The 18,550-nt window shown below is 46.8% G+C and overlaps 1 protein-coding gene across 8 annotated transcripts in view; it reads left to right on the top strand.

Annotated features, from left to right (window-relative positions):
- Positions 1-18,550, top strand: part of LOC106743914 (myb-like protein AA) — a 92,015-nt gene that overhangs the window by 18,956 nt on the left and 54,509 nt on the right. For 6 of the 8 annotated variants that reach the window (XM_014618226.1, XM_014618227.1, XM_014618229.1 and 3 more), the window contains exon 1: positions 10,838-11,117. The exons of the other annotated variants lie outside the window; for them this stretch is intronic. The gene's annotated coding sequence lies outside the window, so the exon portion shown is untranslated. Of the gene's footprint in view, positions 1-10,837; positions 11,118-18,550 lie in introns of those variants that run through there. 8 annotated transcript variants of the gene reach the window in all.

Here is an 18,550-nt window from a genome sequence, read left to right on the forward strand (position 1 = left end):
GAACTCTCGCGCAGCTGGTTCGCGGTGAAATCCAGGAAAGGCAAACGAACTCTTCGTCTCGAGGAAGGTCGATGGATCGCAAACACGGTTGTTCAAATAGTTCCACGTCTTCCATTGCGCAATAATACAATGTGGGTGTCACGCTTAAACGGTGGAAAGTTCTTTTATCTTGCCAAGCGAGATATTTCAGGCTTCTCGATCTGATAGTATTCTATCTTTGAGTCTATCACCGGATAGAATTTCGTGCGAACGTCTCGGATCTTGAGGGTGAATTTTTCTCGAGACAAGCGAGACTCGAAGATATTATTGGTCGATGAAGGTTCCACGCAAATGTCGGTATGCTGTACAATACGTGAAAGGGGAAAAATTGATAAGTACATGATATACATTTTATCGAAGCTATTGTGCAAGCTGAGAATTTGCGGATACGAAATTTACGGATCGGTACGCAACAATTTTACCTCTATTTAAAATTTAACACGTTGGCTACCAATATATGGCCGGTGATGTGTATATATATATATATATATGGCATAAATAACTTTGAGGTCAGTGTATCACCGTTATATATTTAATAGGGGAAAGAGAAGTAAGACGACAGAACGGATAAGACATTGATTTGCTACTTATTCTAAGTTAATCATATATAACGAATATATAACGAATATATAAGTTAATCAATATATAACGAATCTGTCCAACGTTAGAGGCTTTTAATGATGATAAATAATCTGTTCCGGTTTGATTTCAATTTGCAAACGACAATAGATAATATAATAAGATATGCATTTTGTAGCATTTTGAATACCTCAGATGAAACGAATCATCCTCTATATTTACTTCTGCAGCGGAAAATTGAATTGTACAACCGAATCTAAAAGCAATTTTTCGGAAACGTTTCGTGACGGTGGCGTTTCGCTTTTTCGCTCACGAGAAAGGTCCGAGGAATCGATTGACGGCGAAAACGATTTCGCCCATTGACTACCGTCTGGTTTGACCAGTCAAGAACAACAATGGGTGACGAAGTAAGGACCAGAAAGGACACAATGCCGACGATCGTGCTTTTCTCACTGATTAGCCGAGTCTTTTCGAGGTAAAACGAGTCTTACCGCAACAATGAAACCTGTCCAAGGATTCGCTGATGCATCCGAGTCGTCGAGAACATTTCATTTTCGTTCTTGTCGCTGCGGCGCTGGGAAAAAAAGTAGTAGCGACTGGTAGGAGAACTACCGGGATCCTTTCACTAAATAAGATAATTAACTTCGATGAGAAGAGTGAAGAAATGGTAGAAGTAGATAAATTGATTATACACCGGAGTGTAGGCTTTTCTACTTTAAAACATCGAACACTGTTCAAAGTCGCGACAAAATATCTAAAATCTAAGCAAAATTTTATGATCATTAAAGGATATTATATCTTACATAGAGATTACATTATCTAAGATATCTAATGATTTAACTGATTTCAATATATTTAACTTTCGAAATTCATATACGAAAAGAACAGAGTCCTACTATCTAGTGTCATATTTTATATATAATGACTATATAGCAACTAGATAAAAATAAAAACTGATTAAGACCGGTGTGCATATATATATTTTTTTATTAGGGAATGTAAAAAATTCCGGTGTGCATATACATATTTTTTTATTAGGGAATGTAAAAAATTCTGGGGCACAAAAGACAAATAAACAAGATATATACGAGATAAATACAAATGTATGACGACACGATCTCGTTGACATTTGCCATCTCTTTTTTGCTAATCACGTAATATACGATGACATGCATATTTTATACAAAACAGACTGTGCGTGTTAGGGAACGTGTCGTGCTCGTCGGGACCGATCAGTAAGATAACCGTGATCGACGTGTCGCGAATTCGCGCGCGAAAACTCAGGAGCCCCGGGTTTCACAGCGAATTACCGATGCTCATTTGAACGCGTCCTGCGCCTTTCAGCCAACCCCCGTTGACGAGCCCCCGCGCTCGCATCTTACATGAAAGAGAACGCACGCGCGACTAGCTGCCGGTGAAAAAAGGAGAAAAAAAAAAGAGAACAGTCGGAGGTGCAATCGAGTAAAGGAGGCCGCAGGCGTGTTCGAGGGTCGTCACGCGAGAAAGGGACGGCATGCCGCAAAAGATCCCGATGAAATAAATATGCGAGGGTGCCGGCAGGCAACCAAGAACGCACCCTTCTTGCGCGTTACGACGCGTTTGACGTTATCGTTCAACAGAACCCCACTCTTTCCCTCTCCCCCCTGTCACCCACTCACTCTCTTTCTTTCTCTCTCGTTCTCTTAGTCTCTTTTGCCAAGCCGTACTTCAGCGACGACCGCGATAAATGGAGACACAATTGTCACCGCTTGTTCACGAGACGTCGTTATAATGAATCAATGCCAAGAAATTTTCTGGCTTTTATTCATCCTCATCGACGGAATCATTTTTCTGGCTAATATCACTTGTAAAAATTACATCGTTAAATACAAATAATAAATTACCACTATATTTTAACGATAATAGAGGAAAAGCACGAGATATCCACGTTTCTTAGCTATAAAACACCGAAATCTCTGGAACGGGACATGAATTTCGTTTATTGTGGACATTAATTGAAACTGAAGTAGCAGTTTCTGCTTGCAAACGTATCAATGTCCTTTGACGTCATCCTGCTCCTTGGGTAGAGACGATAGCAAATTCTACAGAGCGTTTCTCGCTATATCTCGCATCTTGCTACATTGTTATGTGAAAAAAGAAATTCCGAAGAGTCCAGACAAATGTTGATATGACACGGTGTCCAGGAAGGAAGAGAGTGTTTAGCGTCTCGTAATGGTCGGTTCACACGCCCTTCCCGAGTGTACTTTCATACACGCCGTATGCACACGCGTCCAAGTAATTTTACATGTAGGATGTGTAATTTGACGTGCAGTCACCTTTTGCGCATTCATACATGTATCGATACTATAATTTTACACATTTACGTACGTGAAATATCGCACTGGTAAAACGTGTAAATAACAAATGCGTGAAAAATGACTACGCAAAGTGTGTAAGATTATAACACTTGGATTTGCAGTGTTGCTGAGAGGCCGGGTGGCGGTCGAATGTGCGTTGTGACCCTCGTCCAGCGCAAGTTACTCGAGACTAGAGCCAGCTGGTAGCACGTGTGTAAATCGGGCTTAAACGACACGATGTGCCGAGGTGGTGCTCCCTACGTGATGACGTTGCGGGGCCGTAGGCGTAGGAGGAACTCGAAAAGCTCTCGGGCGGCATTTTTTGCGCTCTCTCTTCCGGCACGCTCGGCCAAGCGCGACTGAACGAACGAACGAACGCAACGCGCGCGGAGTCCGAACGCGCGGTTTGCTAACGAGCCGTGAAATGAATCATACATTGTTCTGGTCCGCGTGTCATACGCGCGTTCACACGTGCGCCCGAAATCGAGAGGGGCAGAGATAAAGGAAGGAGGGGTAGAGAGAGAGAGAGAGAGAGAGAGGAGAGCTGTGGAAGGAAAGCGGCTCGATTGACCGTGAAATTCGCGGTGAGGTTCTCTCGACCGAAAGCGATGGCCTCTGCGATCATTGCCACCTTCTTAAATATTGGACGCTGCATTTAGACGGGCGTTTTACCAGGCGAAATACGTAACGTGCAACGTGCTCGGTGTAAATAAAAGAAAAATCGCCGCCGCTCTGATTTTCGACACACGCTGCGGAAGTACCGTTCCAGTTGCCGCCACCCACGCGACCTAAAGATCGGAAGCCGTGCTTTAATACTTTATCGACATCGCACCGATGGCTTTCTCGATAAAATATTCACTGAACCCTTGGGCGGACGAAGAGTGTGTTTCAGTGTGTGCTCCGTTCCGATGGAATAATAAGCGTCATACATATTCGATCGTATCGATAAAATCGTTTCCCGTGTTAATATCGGCCAGCAAGAAAGCGTATATTCTTCGCTCGGCGGGCAAGACGCGCGAGTTAATTGTGCGCGACTTCTTCCTGGCCAAAATTCAACAAATATCAGCACCTCCCGCGGCGCGCAATTTTTTTTTCCTTTCTCCCGAGAACCGGCCGTGAAATCGGGATTTTCGGGAGGATTTTTTTACAGGACCCGCTGAATTATGACATCATTAAAATCTCGTCGCGAGACTCTCGACCGATGACTTTCCCGTTCTCTCTCGGGTGTGATTGTGCTTTTCGTTTTTCGTCTCCTCGTCGCAAGGATCACGCGTCGTGGGTGTGCCTGTCGGCGTTGTAATACTTTAAGCGACACCAGGTATTTCCGGTTTTCGCGTCCTTCGCGGTTTGCACGTTGACCGAACCTGGTCATGGATAATTCGTGAGAAAGCCTCGACCGAGTCGCCGAAGGGGACACGCATTCTTTTTGCTCTATCGCACGATCGTTTCCGTAATGTAGCACACGATGCAAAATTACACTATTCTTGTGCAAAGTTTGGAGAAATTTGAGTGAATAAGAAAAATCTATAAAAATATAATGTCTTACACGAAGAATATGATTGGTTGAACAAATATGACAATGTGACGTGACTAAACGCGTTTTGGTGAAAGGGAACAGAATTTTCGACCATTACGAACCGAGAATTCGGTTCAAAATCGAATTTCTGGTTTTCAGGAATCAAACTTTTTTGATCCATGGAAGCCGGAAAGAGTCAAACGACCATAAGCAATTTTCCCCCATTTTTTCCCCACTCAAGTTTGTACCCAATTTTGGTATCAGATCAAAATACTCACCACAAATTGATTACAAATATATATATATATTTTTTTTTGTTAAGTGTAGCGATTTACCATTCCAAAGAAAATGGACTCCAAAGATTTCAATCCTGACAGATGGCGATCGTTTCATTTGTATTTCATTGACATTTTTCGAGCCCACTTGTTCTGGACCGGTAAATGGCTTTTTTCTTTCAGTGTACCACATTGAAATGATGTTTACTCAATCTGAATCAAATAAACTACTTTGATACTCCTTGACAAATATTCACTTGAATGTAGCAATTTTTTTCCGGTGTGGCATTGTTGCAACGCGGTCACGATATCGCGGTTAACGATAAAAATACGCGTGTTTGAAATATCTATCGCTTTATGGCGCAGCGCCACGATGCAATCGTACGGTGGTCATGCGCCGGTTAATCATTTGCATTCGTTTAAGGCGAAATTTAATATTTGACGAAGGAGCCGTCGCGTTGCGCTAACGTGGATTTCCCGGCGCGAGGAAATATCGCGCTGTAAAATCTCGCGCACGGTCTGTCGGCGTAGCGGGCATAAATTGGAAATTAGGTTTTTCGTGCGTGGCTATTCTCGTCACACGTCATTGGCCACCGGTGAAATCGTCTCGGTTCAGCCTGCGCGCGGTTATCGACATCTCGTATCGCCCAGTGATTCCGCGAGTCGCGCGACTTTGAAATTTTCCGTCCGAATCCCGCTTAATGGGCCCGTTATTGTTCCGTTATCGGGGGAGAAATCGAGAAATCGACCGGGATCGACCCCCGTCCGACGCGGAGCATCAGGATTACCGCGCGCACTTTACGGAAGTAAAGCACACACCGTCGCTGCGATATCGAGTCCCGGTGACATCCAATAATCCCGGCCCGATATGACCGAAGGCCGCGCGATTCCTGAGAAACCCGTCCGCGTAAATCGCGGTAATGCCTTTTGCTCTTTAATTTAACGACGTGGTAGCGACAAGCTGTTACTTGAAGCAGCAAGGATTCTCGGTATCAATAATGAACGCTAATTTCACGCTTCTTGATTATCCGTGATTCATTTAAGGTAACCTGACAATATTGGCGGAAAGGTAATGGCTGATATATAAGACGCGAAGATTCTCGAGAAATCTGTGATAAATGCAATTATGATAATGTTTATAAAGTTGTATTTTGCTAGAAAAGAAACAACCAGATGCATTTTAGTTGAAGGAAAGGAATTTCTAATATATATGTAGTTATAAAAACGACATTTGGGTCATAAGAACTAGAAATTCTGTTTCCTTGAACCAGAACGCATCTGGTTCTCGACTAGAAATTTATCCCAGTGGTTCAGCTCGAGTTGACTTTATTAATTGGTTGTCGGGTTTATCTAAGATGAAATTATCGGATCTTAAAAAGTCGAAAAGTGCAGCGCTGCGTGGTAATCAGAACCTTAATTGGGATTCATTATGTCCTCCTCAGGTTAGACTATCGAATGTGTGTGTGTGTGTTTCAATTAATATGCCGTTAAAGTATGAAAATATGAAATTTTCCTGAGAAGATAAACTTGTGTGCCAACTATCTTAAATCGCCGCTATACGAACGATGAGTGAGAACTCCGAGAGGAGATCTCGGATTCTTCTCTCGTGCGGCTACTCGTGGCAGCTGATTTCCGTGCTTTCCAATCAATTTATCTCACCCATATTACACTTTATTTATCGTAACATAATATAATATAAACTTTAACATTCGAGATAATACTTTAAGAGTATGATATAGTAGTGGTATTTTAACACGCTTATCTTTTGAGTATTTGGGCGCATAAAAACGATCGATCGATCGGCAGATCGTTCTGTTGCGCCTGAGATATTTTCGACTCGAAGTAGCGAGCACGTTGATTTCGACCGCGGCGGCGGAATACCTCCTCTTTTAATCCGAGTCGGTTGGGAAAAGACGCGGAAAAGCGGTGGAAAAAAGCGGGGGCCGGCGTCGGCGGCTTCCGGAACAATATAATCACGCCGAGTGCGCGCATTATCCGCGGAAAAGCTGGCGCAGCATCCGCGCGCTGGACGTCAGCCAGGATAAATATCAATTTTACGACGTCTACGGATACACACACCGGGACGGTTTCGTTTGCCCGGCTTCCAAACCCGGCGGTGTTGCGCCGACGAACTCCGAAATTGCAAGCCCCGAGGTTCGATTTATCACTCGGCGATCCTCGAGCGAGTCACGTTTAAACTTCGCAGCGACCGTTGCCGTTCCGCTGTCGGATGAATAGCCCGCTCTGTGGTCTTTCGGGCCTCATACCATCCCCCGTGTCTGTCCAGCTGCTATCATCATTTCTGCGGATGAATAAATTTTAATCCGGCAAAAGAGACCGCGACGCGCTCGCTTCGGCTCGGTTAATGACGATGCGCGTCCAGTTTTTCGTTGCGCATTTACGATTCGTAAAAAAAGAAAGAACACGAAAAAGTCGAGGCAGATTTCCGCTACTATAATTATTATGTAATTAGCGGGCCGTATTTCACAATTATTTTTGAAGTTGTTTATACGTGAATACGCGGTATTTCTTTTTCTTTTTTCACGGAAGTCGATTTTCGCGAGAATGAGTGGTGAGTTTCATCGTAGAATTTTGTTATTGTAAAGGAGAGGGGGTTAAGATGGCAATTTGCTAATTTCTCTTTCATTTCCCTTTCTTATATATTTCATAATTATTGTGATAGTTCATAATTATTTATCTTCAAAACGATATCTTATGAAGTTCGATTGAATATCAGAGGATTATTGGAGGTCGCGACAGACGTTCTTTACGGGAGCAAACAAGAAGACAAGAACGCTAATTTTTCGGATGTTTATTTCCCGATGTAAATGCTAATTGTCCCCGCGAAATTCGGATTTTCGCTGGATCCGTGTTATTGGATTTCTCTTTTATTTCAACCAACCGTATCCTTTTAGACACAAACGCGAACTAGATACGCGCGTGCGTTGCCTCCCCACGCTCGTTACACGCACGGCTTTACGACCCTCGTAAAAGCCGCTTGATGGCGAATTTTTTACTTTTTTCTCTTTTTTTTTTTTTACGATGAAAAGTCGAGTTTTATACGGACAAATACTAGTCGCGAGAGAAAGCGTGCTGAATAATGGCGCGCGCGGCGAAATAAATTTCATCGTGATGCTTGATATCGGGGATAGCCGGCTGGCGTAACGTTATTGTTACGGACTCGCCCATTACGTGTTTGATAGGTGCAAAGTAGAGTCATAACAGTTTGATCGATGCTGCTCAGCCGAAATAATTAATCGCTCCCAGCGTTAAAATTGTACTGTTAAAATCGCATCGCGCGATTATTACATAATTACAAGGTAATTACGTATTCACCAGTCGCACCATTACGAACTTGTATTAGTTTATCGAGAATATGACGTATAATCGTTCGACTTTCGCGTTTAATTAAATGCGTAAATAATTCGTCGAGCAGCCCTTTTCTCCGTCGGCTTTCAAAGAGCAAGGAGAACAAACGTCATACCGAATTCGTTTCATTTCGTTTTGATTCCGACGCGATGCGATTTTCAATCATTCGCGACAAGCGAATGGCGACTTCTCGGATAGGGCGGCGAGGGGGGAGAGAAAGAGAGAGGCATCCATGCGAGAAACTCGCGTGCCGCTCTAAAGGCTTAATCGTTTTTTTCCCCGTATAAGTGAATTTTAACGGAACTCGATGGTATTATGTCGAATTTCCGGCGAGCGTAATCGCTTTTGTGAAGCACTCCGATAATGCCGTCCGCGTGCACGCGCGCGCTTTAACTAGCCCGAGTCCATTATCGGTCGGCGTCGCTCTTCGTTATTAGATAAAAAATTAATGGCCGATCAATCACGTGCAATTTCCAAAGTGGTGCCGGCGTGAACTGGCGGCGCCGAGGTGTACATAAACGCGCTTTATCTCTATCTTCTGCAGGACCCACCGTGGACTGAAAGGACACTCTTCCGTGTACCTGGCGCGATTTCTCCCGCGTCGTGCAACTGTCAGTCATGATCGATTAATCTATCAACGCGCGACCGATTCGGCCGAACATCGAAATGCGTTTCTTAACCTTTTCGCTGCGTACGAAAGGTAACTATCCTGATTACGAGTTATTTAAAGGGTCAGGCCAATATAACAGTTGAAAAGAAGCAATTTAAAAAAAAGTGCGATCGAGATTGTAATAGCTAATAAAACGTCAATAATAGCGCGGTGATTTATCTAACAAATTGGAATTGAAATGAGAAAAACGAAAACGGACGTTTGGTTTCAATATGAAATTTCACGCTAGACTAGAAATGCGCGCCTATCTACATCTATTGCGTCGTTGCGCACTATGCATTTCCTGGTTGAATAATGCGCGCACCGTACGCGAATTACCGTGGCATAACGATGTACCTAATTAATGCACTCGACACAGGAATTCCCGACGCAATGCGTTTCGAACGTATAAAGCAGTCCGCGTGCAGCGGGATGCGCATCAGAGTCTGATAATTAGATCGATAGTCATCTAGGATTATATGAGAGCTCGATGATAAATTCGGTGTCTGAAGAATCATTAGCGATTCAGGAATTTCATTCCGAAAATAATCCCGCTCGATAGTTACCCGGTGAAAGACTTCGAAATTCGCGATTCCAAAGTAACGAGATTCGACGGAGCGTAATAAAAACTTCGGTAATAGGCTTCGTGCAATATCTAAATAAAAGCATGGAAAATCATCCTTCAAATAGACATAATCTTCACAGAGCCAATAATGCAGTCAGCAGAAAAATTTCAACATCGGTCGTTTCCCGAGCCGCTCGGCTATAAGTAACTTCTATTATAGTAATCACGATCCTCGCGCATTCGCAGGGCTTCATGAATCGCAGTCCCTCGCGTTTAGACTTTGCCCTTTCGCGCAAAATATTTAAAAATCCGCGAGAGCTCGCCTTGTGTACCACGTCGACGAGCCGCCGCCTCGAGTCTCGATTTTCCGCTTCATCGAGGCGTCGCCAACGCGATCCGACCGGCCGTATGCTAATCGAATGCATGACGGGAGTGCCTGAACGCGGCCACTCTCCGAAGAAGGGCGACATCGGCCGGCCGAGGGGAAGTCCGGATGATCCCTTCAACCGAGTGACACCGTGCGCCCGTGCGCAACAAGGGCGGCGCGATTTCACGGCGCTCCTTTTTTTTTCGGTGCTGACGGCGATTACGCACACGCGTCACCCGGACGGACGGCGATGCGACGTGACCGCGTGAAATCGCGTGGGCGGCGCAGGGGGGATCTGTTGCCTGTGTTATTGTTGTAATCGAGGGACGCGGGACGAAGGGGGGATGTGGGCGGGTGGAAATTTCGGGCTTACGTATGGGCGAGCATTTAAAACGGCCGCGTCTCTCGTAATTATTTGCGGGACGCGCTCGTCGCCGGGAAGGTGCGCCTCGTTAACTTTTTGAATATACTATCTGAGATAACCACTCGACGAGATAACACGCGCCGAGCGCGAGCGTGCGAGAGATTATAGAAAAAAAAGGAAATTGTGAGAAAACGTTACGCCTATCTTAGTGTCGATTGAACGTCAGGCCCGAAATTTTCGCGTTTTCCGCAAGCGTGGATGTTGCACGCGCGCTTGAAAGGAGACCGACGTTAACGACTATCCCCCTTCTCTTTCTCTCTTCCTCATTTGTATCCTGAAATTTTCAATTCTCCAAATGCGCGTTCTAAACGACGCTACACGCGGTAAAAACGTTAAACCGTTGCAGTCGTTGCGAGCGTTTTTCTCGAGGTACTTGCCTCGAATTCCACCCTATTCGACGCACGCGATCTCCCCCTTCGGAAGGGGGGAGGGGGGCGCCTCAGCTCCCTCGCATGCTCCGTAAAAATCCGGTAATTCGCGGACAGGACTTTCCTCCCTCCCGGTGTCGATACTCGGGACTGCGTCGGTCGTGTCTCACACGACTGTGTATGCGTACGTACGTGCATGCACGGATGTATGCGCATATACGTGCGCGCGCGTGTGTGCGTGCGAACGCGATAGCGCGCGGGGGCGTAGGCACCCTTTCCCTACGGCCCTGCTAGTCGCCCACCCTCGATAGCCGGCAGCAGCGTTCAGTCTCGCTGGAGCTACCGTCGCGGTGGGACGGCGATTCGCTTCTCCGCTCGCTCCCGTGCCGCTTGCCTCGCCGACGCGTGTCGTGAGAGACAGCGTGACACGGAATAAACCGACCGGGTAACAACGTAGTGCGGGAGAAAGAGAGAAGAACCGTGCCGACGTTCTCTTCCCTACTCGGAGCACGCGAGCGGTCGCGTTGTGTGGACGTCGTTGTGACTATTTTTGGTGGTGGTGGTGGTGGCGGCAGCAGGAACACCAAGCGCCAAGAAACTGATGGGGGATGACGTTCGATGGAGAAAAAGGTACGATTCGATGGGGAAACGAAAGGGTTACCGAGGGGGTGGCTGGCTGTCTGACCGATCGCCCGGCGTGTTGCGTCACGATGTCAAGGGTGGTGTGCATGCAGTTCGTCAGCGAGAAACGAAATACTCGTCGGTGAAGTCCAGAAAGCGTAAGAGAGAGAGAGAGAGAGAGAGTGTGAGAAGGGGGGAGAGAGGGGTTACGATCGGGACGCGATTTGGAGTATTCACAAGGCTCCGACAGCGACTTGGGATTGCGAGTATATACGAGACGAGTACGAGATGTGATCGAATCTTGGCACAATTGTGCGACGTTCGTCGGCTGAGTTATCCCGAAATAATTCGGCGGTTTGGAATGGTCCAAATATTTGCACGACGAGGAGATCCGAATTTTTCCGATTTCAGCGCTGCTCCGTCGTCTCGAGGGATCTCGTAATCTTGCGAAATCCCGACAATTCTTGGAATACTTTCTCCCTTTAATGTATGTCGAAGTACGAATGTGTGCTCACCGAATTTGTTGCGCAGCATAGCACCACACACGTGCGGAAACTGAAGGAATATATGTAAAAACTCGGATCGGGGGACTCTCCGGACGGATTTGATATCGTCCGGGACGAACGTTTCAATTTCGTTCACACGCGATTCGTTGTTGCTTCCTCTTCGGGCTGTTTCGAGTCTCTCTCTCTCTCTCTCTCTTTTCGCAACCTCACCTCGCTCCGACGAGCGTTTCCACACCGGAACACCTCGTTCCAGCTCCGCGCGAAATAATACATCCGCGCGTAAAGTATTACGTAATCCATGAAATTGCACTACATACGGTACACGTATGCAGAGTGTGCACTCGTGTCCTTATCGCAAAATATACCACTATTGCGCGCGGCGACGATTAATTCTCGAAAACACCACGATCCATCATTAACGGCGTTACGTATGAAACTACCACGCCTGGCGCCGCGCGCTCCGGTCTCCGTTTACCATTATTTACCGTTATTACGAGTTGCGAGTTGATACGCGTCACCGTCGCCAATCCGAGACTATTTGTCTACTTTCCCCGTGTGAGCGGTATCTCGTCCGTGTGATCGTTCGTAATTCGCAGGCGGTAGATGATTCCTCACATTGATACGATTCAGAGACGCGGGTCGGCGCGCATCGCACTACTCGTAAAAGCCCTCCTCGTAATTTCTCCGCGAATTTCTCCCGGCAATTTCTAAAAGAGACTCTCTTCCTTCACCCTCCTTCTCCGTTCTTCCTCCCGCCGCCGTTTGTGGCTATTACGTGGCTCGCGACCTCGCGCGGAAAAGCTCGACGAGAGAACAAGACGGACGCTCCGAAGCGGTGGCTGCGCCGTATTCGCGACTTTCGCGACGGTAAAGCGCGGCGGAAACGATGCGCCGCGTGTGTAACCTCATTACATCGCGCTTCCGGCGGCCGGATAGTCGACGCCTGGAAAGTCGAAGACGGCTGCATTCGTCACGCCCGTGACTTGGGGGAATTCACGCGCGCGTAACGCTATTGCGTATACGCTTGGCGCTTCGATAAACGCAGAAATAGTCTGGCGTGGAATATTTTTTTACCCTTCACGGCCCATCTTCGATGACAATGATTTCCGATCATTTCTCGTCTAAGCGCCTCGAACCGCGTTATTCCCTCTTCCGCCGTCTTTCAACACTTTCTCGGATATCGAGGGAGAGCGTCAAAATTCGCTCATAGGTAACCAACGGTAACGGTGCGGTAAACCGACATACCTATATTCCTCGGCTGTAAAATGCTAAACTCCCTATCGGATCACAGTCGGATAATCATTTTCGCAAGACTATTATATATTTCAGTGGAAGGGAGTTCCCGATTCGTATCCGTGGGCGTAAATTTTAATTTCACCCTTTCAAGTGAGGCCTTAGAGTTTCGGAAAACGGAAATGTCATGTCGGTTTTCAGTACTTTTCTTTTACTCCGTCGGAGAAATCAATGTCTCAAATCGCGGGACGTTAAGAACGCTTCTCGACGAATCGCACTCCGCAAATTAACGGGGAATCTGACTTTGCACTCCGAACTGCAATCTAATCTAATACGAGTTAACACACGCATAGTCATTGCTCGGAACATTCGTCGAGCGACGTACGACACTGACTATCCGCGAAGCGTCGGCGGTTCTCGCGAAAGCCGTTAACGGTATTTCGCGTGGCTTCTCGAGCGGACGTCACAATTTGACAACGCCCACGTACGAAACGCCGTAATATCTGCGTTTAATGATCCGACTCGAGAGCGACCCCCACCCCCTCCTCTCCGCGTCCCTCCCGGTCGCGCCGCGTCTTAAGCGTCGAAGATCGAAGGTTTTTCACGGCTCTCTCGGGGCGCGCGCGACATAATATCGTTTGTTTGCCGAGAGAACGGGGTGAGCGTCGCGCGAAAGGAAAGGGGATGGTGATTGCGAAGTGCGGCCGTTTAATCGCCGCTACCCTCAAATTTAAGTTTCCATTCCCCGCGCGGCCGTGCCTTTAAGAGTGAAACACGCGTGAATTACGGCTTTCGCAAGGATTTCAACATCTTCCCATCTCGTCTGCGAAAATTCCTGTCCCCTCCCCTCTCCCCCTTTTTTTTTCTCTTTCCTTCGAACGTCCTCTCTCGTCCGCCCGAGCCGGTTGACCGGCGGCGGATACGTAACTAATTAATAGCCCTTATACGATTTAATCCCGCGAGGAAAATCTTTCGACGGGGAACGCAGGAAGGATATCCGCGCGGAGGGTTTCTTCAGGATCGAGTGGGTGGAAGGTTATCTCGAGGGATCCGAGACTGCGTTCGAGAGAGAGAGAGAACGGAAAGAGAGGGGGATTCACGATGGGATTCGTTCAGTGACCATAAAGGGCGCGTGATTGTCGGCTCCGGAAGCCCCCGGGAAAGCTCTCAACGGAAGGAACTCAACGTGGAAGTTTCTAGGCAGCCTATTTACGATTGTTTTATCGGAGGTGTCGATACCTTCGACAGCCGACCGGTACGATCGCGGACGCTTCCGTTGCTTTCGCGAACGATAAGGACGAAAGGTAAGAACGATCGGTATTTCGCGAGGGTGCCTTTGAATGCAGCCTTTCGGGCGAATTATTCAAACCTGCGCGGCTTCCCCTCGTCATTGTCGAGACGAGGAAACGGTTACGGTGTCGAGATATCTTCGGAAATTGTTCCGGCAAATTATGACGGTGTCGTTGTTCCGCCAAATCATGTATAGTGTCGGTAAAAAATTAATATACGGAATTCACGGAAATCACGGAATGATTTTGCTTCTTGGATGCGATCACTTTCGCGTTGCCTCATCGGTCGATCTTCGAGAATATCCCTCGCCCCGTGGTGAAGACTAAAGGATTCGAGGAAAGGCGTCTCGGTGCTGCGTCACTAGGCGCGTAAAGAAGCGCGGCGAGTATTTTCTTATGAGACGAAGTTCGCGCGAGTTGATGGCGCAAAAATGCACCCTTTTCTCCCCGAATAAAGAGCGTTTTTATTCGTATACGGGGCTCGTTTCTCTAAAGCGCCAGCAGCTTCTGCTAGTTTTTCGCGAGAGGGAAACGCGACGGCACCTGACTCTTTTCGCATACAGCACCGAGACGCGAGCGCCGTTTCTCCGGAGCAATACACATCCTTCCGTGATCCTCCGCGATTATCCGGCACGGAACGGCGCAATTTTTCTTCCTCTTTCTCTCACGTTGTTGCGTTTTCTCCTCGGCTACCCCGTCTCCTTTTCACAGAGCGGAAACCTCACTCGAGATGCTTCCCGTGGGCGTGAGATAAAAACTAATCCTCCTCGAGTCCATACTCAGTGAGGGCGTTTCGCCGACAAAGAGGGGGGAAGGTCACGTTGCACCGTCACGGGAGGACATGGTGTTATCGGCGAGAATATCTCGTAGCGATCCCGGGACTAATCGGTCGTCGAGATAATCGTCGTAGCAGCGCGATTTTTCCTCACGAAGGGGTGAGAATGGTGCACGAGCTCCTCGCAGAGGAAGGGACGGCGGATATTTCGGGGAGACGTATATTGTGACGAATAGGACATGTGCGAGAGAGTTGACGGTGGACGAATGAAACGAGAAGATGGGAGGCGCGGAGACCACGGCTTCATCTTCGCCCGAGTCCCGGATCTTTTTATCTCCCATTCTCTCTCTCTCTCTCTCTCTCTCTCTCTCTCTCTCTCTCGTGGCGCAAGAAATTTCAGCTATTTAAATGAAATTGCAATTTTACGAAATCTCACGGGACATTAGAATCGAAAAGATTCTCACCGCATCCCCCACACTTTCTTCGCTTTCCGTCCTGGAGAAATGAATAGCGACTGATGCGGAATAGCGACCGCAGCGGATTTCCGTAATAATTTCTTCAAGTAGCTCTCCGACGAAGAATTCACCGGGAGTTTTTTTTTCCCCCGGAGACTTGTTCGCGCAGAATCGCGTTCCTCCTCTATCGGATCTCGCGGACTGGTGTGCGCTTTCGTTCGCTCACACCCTGTGCACTCGTCTCTTGAATTGTATCGCGCGTTCCAATAAATACTTGTGTTACTTCGGCGAAAAAGAAAAATCGATGCGAGATGTAGTGTTCTCAAATTCAGTCAGCATTCGGCGAGACGCGGCCGTATCGAATACCGCGAGAAAAATAGAGACTGGAGTCTGAAGAAAGAATCAGCGAGATAGGGAAGGAAGAGAGAGAGAGAGAGAGAGAGAGAGAGAGGAGTCAACAGGAAAAATTCTCTGAAATTCCTACAAGGCGAAGAGACACGAGTACCGAGGCGAGGCGGATGTCGGGCGTCTCACCGTCGTTCGCCCACCCCTCGGACCTGCTCTGTTTCTTTCGCAGCCGTTTCCCTACTTTCCTCGCTTCTTTATAGTGCTGAGCTGTCGCGATTTACCGTACGAAAAGCCACCCCTCGACGTATCCTTAATACGGCGGCCGGGCACACATGTCGTTCGGATCCGCATGCTTCTCTGTGTACTCGCACGTAGCCTCTTCACTTCTCTCGCGCGTACAAAGCGTTTTTCCCTTTCCACCCCTCGTCTCTCTAAGAGCGACGTAATCTTCGTGCCCAAAGCGGTGAGTTTCACTCGAGTAACACCCGAGAATCCTCTTTCCCTCCTTCTCTTTTTTTCTCCTCATCAATTTGGAGCGAATTTCTGCTGTAGACGCGCTGATACTCTCTCTTTCTCTCTCTCTTTCTCGAGGCGCGACTTATCCACGACTTTTTTTAATTTTCAATATCCCGTATGTCGCTGTAATTAACGCTCGCGTAATTAATATTCCACGCGCTGTCGAGACGAGTTCCGAAGTTCGCCTTTACATTGTTATCCGGGCCAAATTAAAAATTCGTCTCGGTGGGACTAACTTTACCTCCGCATTTTCCACGTCCTTTCTCGCATGAATGTCGAGTTGCTGGGGGGAGAGAGAGAGAGAGAGAGAAGTTTTTACATGTCGTAAAAACTTTCAAACATCGTTACTGAGTCTCGCATTCTCTCTCTCTCTTTCTCCTTCTTCTCCTTCTTTCCTCTCTCTCTTTTTTTGCGCGTCCGCATTTTTTGTGCACCCGACGCTCCTTCCCGCATTCGTGTAACCGCTCACGTTTTTCCGCCGTTTTATCGCCGTACCTCTCATATTTTTCATATCCGCGGCGTTTCCTCCGACGCGTTTTTCGCGCTGAGAAAATACCCGTTGTGCGCAACGTCAGCGAAGCGTTAGCGATAAGTCTCGATTTTCTTTTCTTCCCCTTCCCCACCCCTTCATCCCGCCCTCCTCTTTTGCCGCTACCTGCTATGCGCTCTTCACGGCGATGACGCTTTTCACGGCGTTTTCCCGGAGGCAACGAAAATGCTGCTCGCAATATTTCCGTAATGAAACCGCGTTTATTCTCGAAATATACAAGCCCGAGATGCAACCTCGACGATATTACGGCGAGAAAGATTGGAAAAAAGAGTACTTGTAATAAGAGAACGAAATAACGGGGGAATTTTGAAAGCACGAGCGGAATAATCGCATAAGATGCGAGAATGAATCGCGGCGTTATTAAAGAGATTGTAGCGTTAATCCAAGTCCATTTTTTTTTTTTATGAGCGATACTTCAGTTGCTCTATATTTTTTTTTATTGTTATTACTTTATTGAATGCATTAACAAAAAGAAGACATTATAACAAGTATAACACAGAAAGTAACGCGCGCAAAAAGAGAGGCGTCAGCTGAAAAATATTGTTACATGCTTAACCTGAAACTGAGATTAGAAAAAGAAGAAGATACGGAGGATAGGTTAGAAAAGAGAAATATAGAGGAAATAGCTAAGAGGAGGACAGATGAATAGCGATCAAATATGTGAAGTAACAGGCAGAAGAACCTTTTTTCTGCAAGTGTTGCTATAATGTCAGTAATAATATCTTTACACGCGCATTATAAATTAGCAAATAACGGAGCCGTATCGAAACGAAATGGGAGCATCTCTTTTACGAAAGATACTTTTCCTCTCGCTCGTTGTCGATATCGTACGGAAGACACGCTGCCTTTTTTCTGACATGTCGATCGATCGATCGTTGGGGAGGAGGGGGGAGGGTCTACCTTGAAGATCATCGCCTTATATAGTACGAAGGACCACATTTTTTGCTCTCAATGGACTACTTGTTATGCGATTTAATGGTCCGGCGAGAACGTGTTGCACATGAGAATCTGCCCTGCCGAACGTCGCGATATGTAATTTACGGGGATGTAAGCCATCGACAACGACAGGCAGGTAATGAATCGTAATAAGTCGCTGGTCATTACGCAATTATGCACGATTATGCGATTCGCCGGCTCGTCCATTAACGCGATCGATATTGTAGTTAGTATCGGCGATTAATCTTTTCCAGCCCGGTGGCATGAAGTACAGACGTATGAAATACCATGTGTCCGGAGCTGACATAAATATTCCATATAATCGCGACATGGCGATCGAATGTATCGGCGATATCACTGCGCCTCTGATCGCTCATTCCAAATTACGCTCGACGCGAAATTTCTCCGCAACGAGCGACGGATAGAAATGTCCCGCAAAAACCCGCAGTTTTTTTATCATGAAACTATTGTTCAGCGGAATATCTATTTTTACGACTGTTGGAAGTTTTCTATATTGAGATTGGTTTGTTCCTCTAGATCGAAAACGAATAATCCGATCTCAGAAAGTCTTAGGACAGTAATCGCAAAATAAATCGTTTTATTGAACATGGCTAATGTATAGCCCTGTTTGTTAACCTCTTAATTTGACATTCGGTAAAACCGTAACTCGCCTCCGGCGAAGAGATAACAGTCGCACGAAGCATATTGTAACTCTGGGAAAATTTTTATGTAGCTGTTACGTTCCAAAACGAACAATCGGAACGTTATTTCCCGAGCAGAGTTTAATCAGTTATTAAATGAATGACGCGATCGGTCATCGAATAAGTGTTATGT

Source organism: Dinoponera quadriceps, unplaced genomic scaffold (genome assembly GCF_001313825.1).
Source record: "Dinoponera quadriceps isolate SergipeBrazil2010 unplaced genomic scaffold, ASM131382v1 scaffold1070, whole genome shotgun sequence".
In the NCBI taxonomy this organism is placed as follows: domain Eukaryota; kingdom Metazoa; phylum Arthropoda; class Insecta; order Hymenoptera; family Formicidae; genus Dinoponera; species Dinoponera quadriceps.